At 31.5% G+C, this 6258-nt stretch overlaps 1 pseudogene; it reads left to right on the top strand.

Annotated features, from left to right (window-relative positions):
- Positions 1-574: 574 nt before the first annotated feature.
- LOC117034067 (THO complex subunit 7 homolog) lies at positions 575-1307 on the top strand (annotated as a pseudogene).
- The last annotated feature ends 4951 nt before the right edge of the window (positions 1308-6258 follow it).

A 6258-nucleotide genomic window follows, 5' to 3' on the forward strand; every position in this document is an offset into this window, starting at 1 on the left:
GGTGAAAAGAACTTTTTCATATCTCTGTTGGCCATTTGTATGTCTTCTTGGGAGAAGTGTCTGTTCAGGTCCATTGCCAATTTTTTAATTGGATTGATTTTTGTTATTGAATTATACAAGGCCTCTCTATATTTTGGATATTAGCCCCTTATCAGAGACATTGTTTGCAAATATCTTCTCCCATTCAGTTGGTTGACTCTTTGTTTTGGTGATGGGTTCTTTCGCTGTGCAGAAGCTATTTAGTTTAATATACTCCCATTCATTTATTTCTGATTTTACTTCCCATGACTTTTTGGTGAAATTCATAAAATGCTCTCTGAACTGAAAGTCCGTAAGTTTAGTACCAATGTTTTCTTTTATGCAATTTATTGTTTCAGTTCTTTTATGTAGGTCTTTGACCCATTTTGAGTTAATTTTGCTATATGATGACAAATAGCAGTCTAGTTTCATTCTTTTGCACATGATTTCCAATTTTCCCAGCACCATTATTTGAAGAGGCTGTCTTTTCTCCATTGTATGTTTTTGGCTCTTTGTCAAAAATTATCTGCCATAGCGATGCCACCGCCATGCACCCATGGGAGCTGTGACTGATGACAAAATCATACAGAAGCATCTCCTAATTGATGGAGATGGTGCTGGAGATGATTGGAGAATTAATCTGCTAGTGAAAAGCTTCATTAAATGGTGCAACTCTGGATCCCAGGAATAGGGATACAGCCAGTACAAACGTATGCTGGGCAAAACATTGTTGGTATATGATATAAACCTCAGAGAAATGGAAAATTATGAAAAAATTTCCAAAGAAATAGAATATAGAATTGCTGAAACACATGAAAAAATTGCTGAGTGCATAAAGCAAATTCTTCAAGCAAAACAAATACAAAAAAAATCGACAAGAATATGATGCTTTGGCAAAAGTGATCCAGCATCATCCAGACAGGCATGAGACATTAGAGGAACTGGAGGCTCTGGGAAAAGTATTAGAGCACCTTTCACATACTAAAGAAAGTGTTGAAGATAAGCTGGAATTGAGATGGAAACAGTTTCATGTTCTTCTTAGTACCATCCACGAACTTCAGCAAACACTGGAAAATGATGAAAAGCTCTCAGAAGTAGAAGAAGCTCAGGAAACAAGTGTGGAAGCAGATCCTAAGCCATAGACAAGCCAATTGCTCACCATTCCCTAGACAAAGTAGCAACATGATCTTAGTGTGTTTAGAATTTGTGTGCTCTTATGATATTTAGTTTTGACAGTGAACTACTTTGCTTTTAGATATTAATGTACAGTTCATTCATATTTCTTCACACAGAAGAAAATGATTTCAATATAGATATTTTCTTTTTTTTTTTTTGAAATAGCTTTTTTATTCTTAAACTTAAAAGACAGGAAGCAACATCCGAAAATTTTTAATAAAATGTTTTCAAGCCCGATATGTTTGCCTTCGCATTCTAGGTAGTTAACTGCTAACATTGATTTGCTTACAAAATAAGTTGAAGATTGTGAGAAGTTGATGTTTCTAGGACGTGTGTGAGAAAATGAGTCAAGTTCTGGAAATTGTTAACACTTTTAAAAATAGAGTACAAGAATAGCATCAGGAACTCTATACAAGTTTACAAGTTTATAAACTTGTAAAATAATGTGCAAAATGTTTGTGGTGTATGCTTATTGTGGGGTAGTTTCCATATTAAGAATCCCAGGTGTTAGAGGTAATAGCAAGATTCAAAGTAAATCCATATGCATTTAAAAAAAATTATCTGCCATATATATGTGGGTTTCTTTCTCAGTTTTCAATTCTATTCCATTGGTCTTTGTGTCTGTTTTTCTGCCAATACCATGCTGTTTTGATTACTGTCCCTTTGTAGTACAAAAGGTAGTCAGGGAGTGTGATATCTCTAGCCTTGTGCTTTTTTTCTTAGGATTGCTTTGACTATTCATGGTCTTTTGAGATTCATGGTGGCCAAGACATAAAAACAATGGAATTGTTCTTCAATAGGTGATTGGATTAATAAAATGTGGTACATATACACAATGAAATATTACTTGCCAAAGAAAGGATGAAATACTGCCATTTGCAAAAACGTGTATAAATCTTGAGATTATCATGCTAAGAGAAATAAGTCAAATGGAAAAAGTCAAGAACCATATGACTTCAATTATATGTGGGATATAAAACTGAAAGTGACAAAAGAATGAGACAAAGAATCAAAGAAACAAAAGCTCATAGACATCGACAAAAGTTTACTGGTTTCCAGAGGTTAAGGAGAGAAGAGGGGTGGTAGAAGAGAAAAAGACGGTCAAATGTATGGTGATGGAAGGAGAAGTGACTCTGGCTGGTGAACAATTAAATATAAAGATGGTGTTTTCTATAAATGTACATTTGAAACATATAATTTTACTAACCAATGTCACCCCAATAAATTTAGTAAAAAATCAACAAAAGCAAGACTTGTTCTTTGAAAAGATAAACAAACTTGACAATCATTTAACAAGGCTCAAAAAAAAGGGGGGGGCAACATAAATAAATAAAATCAGAAATGAAAGGGAAGTGACAATGGACACCACAGACATTGAAGAAAATCAAGAAAATATTATGAGCAATTATACACTAACAAGTTGGACAATCTGGAAGAAGTAAATAAATTTCTAGAAACATATAATCTTCCAAAGCTGAATCAAGAAGAAACAGAATATCTGAACTGACCAATTACTCCTAATGACGTTGAATCAGTAATCAACAAGCTCCCAACCATCAAAAGTCCTGGACCAGGTTGATTCACAGGTGAATTTTACCAAACATTCAAAGAAGAGCTAACACCTATTCTTTTCAAACTATTCCAAAAGGTCAAGAGGATGGAAGCTTCCCAAGCTAATTTTATGAAGCCATCATTACCCTGATTCCAAAACCAGATAAAGGTATTTAAAAAAAAAAAAAAAAAAAGGTAACTATAGGTCAATATCCCTGATGAACATAGATGCAAAAATCCTCAATAAAATGTTAGTAAACCAAATTCAGTAATACTTGTACATTAAAAAGCTCATGCACCACGAATAAGTGAGATTTATTCTTGGTATGCAAGGTTGGTTCAATATCTGCAACTCAATTAATGTGATACACTGCATAAACAAAATGAAAAATAAACATTGTATGGTCATATCAATAAATGCAGAAAAAGTTTTTGCAAAATGCAGCATCCATTTATGATAAAAACTCTCAGCAAAGTGAGAAAGGAAGGCACATATCTCAACATAGTAAAGGCTATATATTACAAAACCACAACTAACATCATAGTCAATCTGGGAAAAGCTAAAAGCATTCTTCTTACTAGAACAGGATGTCCACTTTCACCACTGTTATTCAACATATTACTGGACGTCCTAGCCACAGCAATTAGCAAGAAAAATAAATGAACTGTATCCAAATTGGAAAGGAGGAAGTAAAACTGTCATTGTTTACAGATGACATGATACCATAAGAAAAAACCCAAAAGGTTTCACCAAAAAACTATTAGAACTAGTAAGTGAATTCAGTAAAGTAGCAGTATACAAAATTGATATGTAGAAATCAATTGCATTTTATACACCAATAATGAACTACTATAAAGAGAATTTAAGAAAACAGTGACATTTACAATTGCATCAAAAAATATAAAATATTAAAAATATTATTTATTTAAAAAAATCAGTATTCATTGTATGCATTCTTTTTATATGATATATTTCATAGAAAACAATCCAAAACATCTAAAACACTTATCAATACCAGATATTATTTGTACTTCCATGAGCAATAAATATTGTATAATTACCTTAATTTGAATTTTTTCTACTTCAAATTTCATGAAGTAAAATTTCTCCACATATTCAGCAATAATTAGATTTATTTTCCTGTAAATTAGCTCTAAAATACTCATAAAACTAAACATAAAGAAACCCAATTAAAAAATGAGCAGAGGACCCGAATAGGTATTGCTCTAAAGAAGACATAGAGATGGCCAATACATGAAAAGATGCTCAACATCACTAATCTTCAGCAAAATGCAAATCAAAACCACAATGAGATATCACCTCACACCTGTCAGAATGATTATTATCAAAAGGACAAAAAATAACAAAAAATAACAAAGAATAAGTGTTGGTGACAATGTGGACAAATGGGAAATCTTGTGCACTTTTGGTGGGATTGGCACAGCCACTATGGTATTGTGGCAGCCACTATAGAAAACAGTATGGAGGTTCCTCAAAAAATTAAAAATAGAACTATTTTACAATTCCAGTTCTGGGCGTTTATCCTAAGAAAATGAAAACCCTATTAGAAAAGATATATGCACCCCTATGTTTATTGCAGCATTATTTATAATAGCCATGATATAGAAGCAACCTAGGTGTCCCTAGATAGATAAATGGATAAAGATGTTGTACATGTATATAATGGAATATTATTCAGCCATAAAAATAATGAAATATTGCTATTTGAACAAGGATGGACCTAGAAGATATTAAGCTAAGTGAAATAAGTCAGAGAAAGGCAAATACTGTATCATTGTACATATACTCCTATGTGAAATCTTTAAAAAAATAGCAAATGAACAAACAAAACAAAACAAAACAAAACAGACTCATAGATACAGAGAACAAACTGATAGTTGCCAGAGGGTTGGGTGGTGGGGGGATAGGCAAAACAGGTGAAGGAGATTAAGAGGTACTAACTTACCGTTATAAATAAGTCACAGGATTTTTATAAGTACTCAATATGTACACAAAGGAAATACAGTCAATATTACGAGAACTTTGTATGGTGACAGATGGTTACTAGACTTCTCACGGTGATCGCCATGTAAAGGTATACAAATGTCAAATCACTATGTTGTACACCTGAAACTAATATAATATTTTATGTCAACTATACTTTAATTAAAAACAGCTTTATATTCCAGAACAACAACAAAAAAATCTTTACTGAAAATAGTCCGGGATATGTCATTGCTTCTGTAGTTTGAAAGTCCTGCCACTAAAGTTTTGTATAGGATATCTTTCTAGAATATAGTTACCTATACATAAAGCATTGTTTCATCACAGAGTAGGACTGTTCATATTCACATGTCAAATATATCTTCCAACCATATTCTAATTCATTCCACACACTTCACCCCACTTTATTATTGACAATAAATAACATCCCCAGATTATATTAATTTGTATATAAGAAAGCCTTGGGTTTGATAAATTTAGACTTAGAAAAGATGAGCGTATATAGAGACAGACTGTTTTATTTTTTTAACCAACAAAGTTTACTTGTAGAAGACATAAAAAGCTGAGAGCATAAAATTTAAAATAATTTCATATTCTATTGTTTTAGAAACAGATTTTTTTAGATATCAAGGGGACAAAAAACCCCCCACAATATGTCAAAACACTGCAAACAAAGAAATAAAAAAGGCAAAACCAGAATACTAAAGAAGTTCCCTTTGCTGCTAAGTGCTTTTAACATGAAAGGAAAAGGGACCTACTGAATGATAGAATGGTTCATAGACTATTATAAATATTCTGCTTTCATAAAATGAGATATAGCAGATTTAAAACAGAGACAGCATGTCTTAACTGTCCGGGTTAGATTTCAGGAATGAAACAGTTAAAAGTACTGTCCAGGGATTTTTATAAGTACTCAATATGTTCTTTTAAAATATTCAAAGGGACCTGAAAAATTATAATTTTAATATAATGATAATACATATTATATTATAATTTAATGTAATTATAATATATGTTATATTATGATTGATTTGTATTATATCTCAAATAATCAATACTCATAGTTACACATATATATTTAGATCAGTTCTGTTTATAAATAACAACTTTTACATTTTCTCTGGGTGGCATAGAAATGTAATCCTTTAAGAAAAGCACCTATGTAATCTGTGAAATATTTTAATATGTATGAAATAAAATATCAACACTGAAAATCATATTAAGTTATTGTTAGGTTGGTGCAAAAATAATTGCAGTTTAAAAGGTTAACAATAATTGCAAAAATCGCAATTACTTTTGCACCAACCTAATAGTAAATTAATTAGTATTATTGTAGGAAAATGGGTAGTCCTTGTGAGTTACAGAACACACTCAGAATTATTTACAGTTAGAAGTTTTTTTAAAAATTGAAAAATAATTAACATATTGACCATTGTATAAGTTTAAAAGGTACAACGTGTTTATTTGATATATTTGTTTATTGCACTATGATTACTGGTGTTAGCTGA

Source organism: Rhinolophus ferrumequinum, chromosome 14, assembly GCF_004115265.2.
Source record: "Rhinolophus ferrumequinum isolate MPI-CBG mRhiFer1 chromosome 14, mRhiFer1_v1.p, whole genome shotgun sequence".
In the NCBI taxonomy this organism is placed as follows: Eukaryota; Metazoa; Chordata; class Mammalia; order Chiroptera; family Rhinolophidae; genus Rhinolophus; species Rhinolophus ferrumequinum.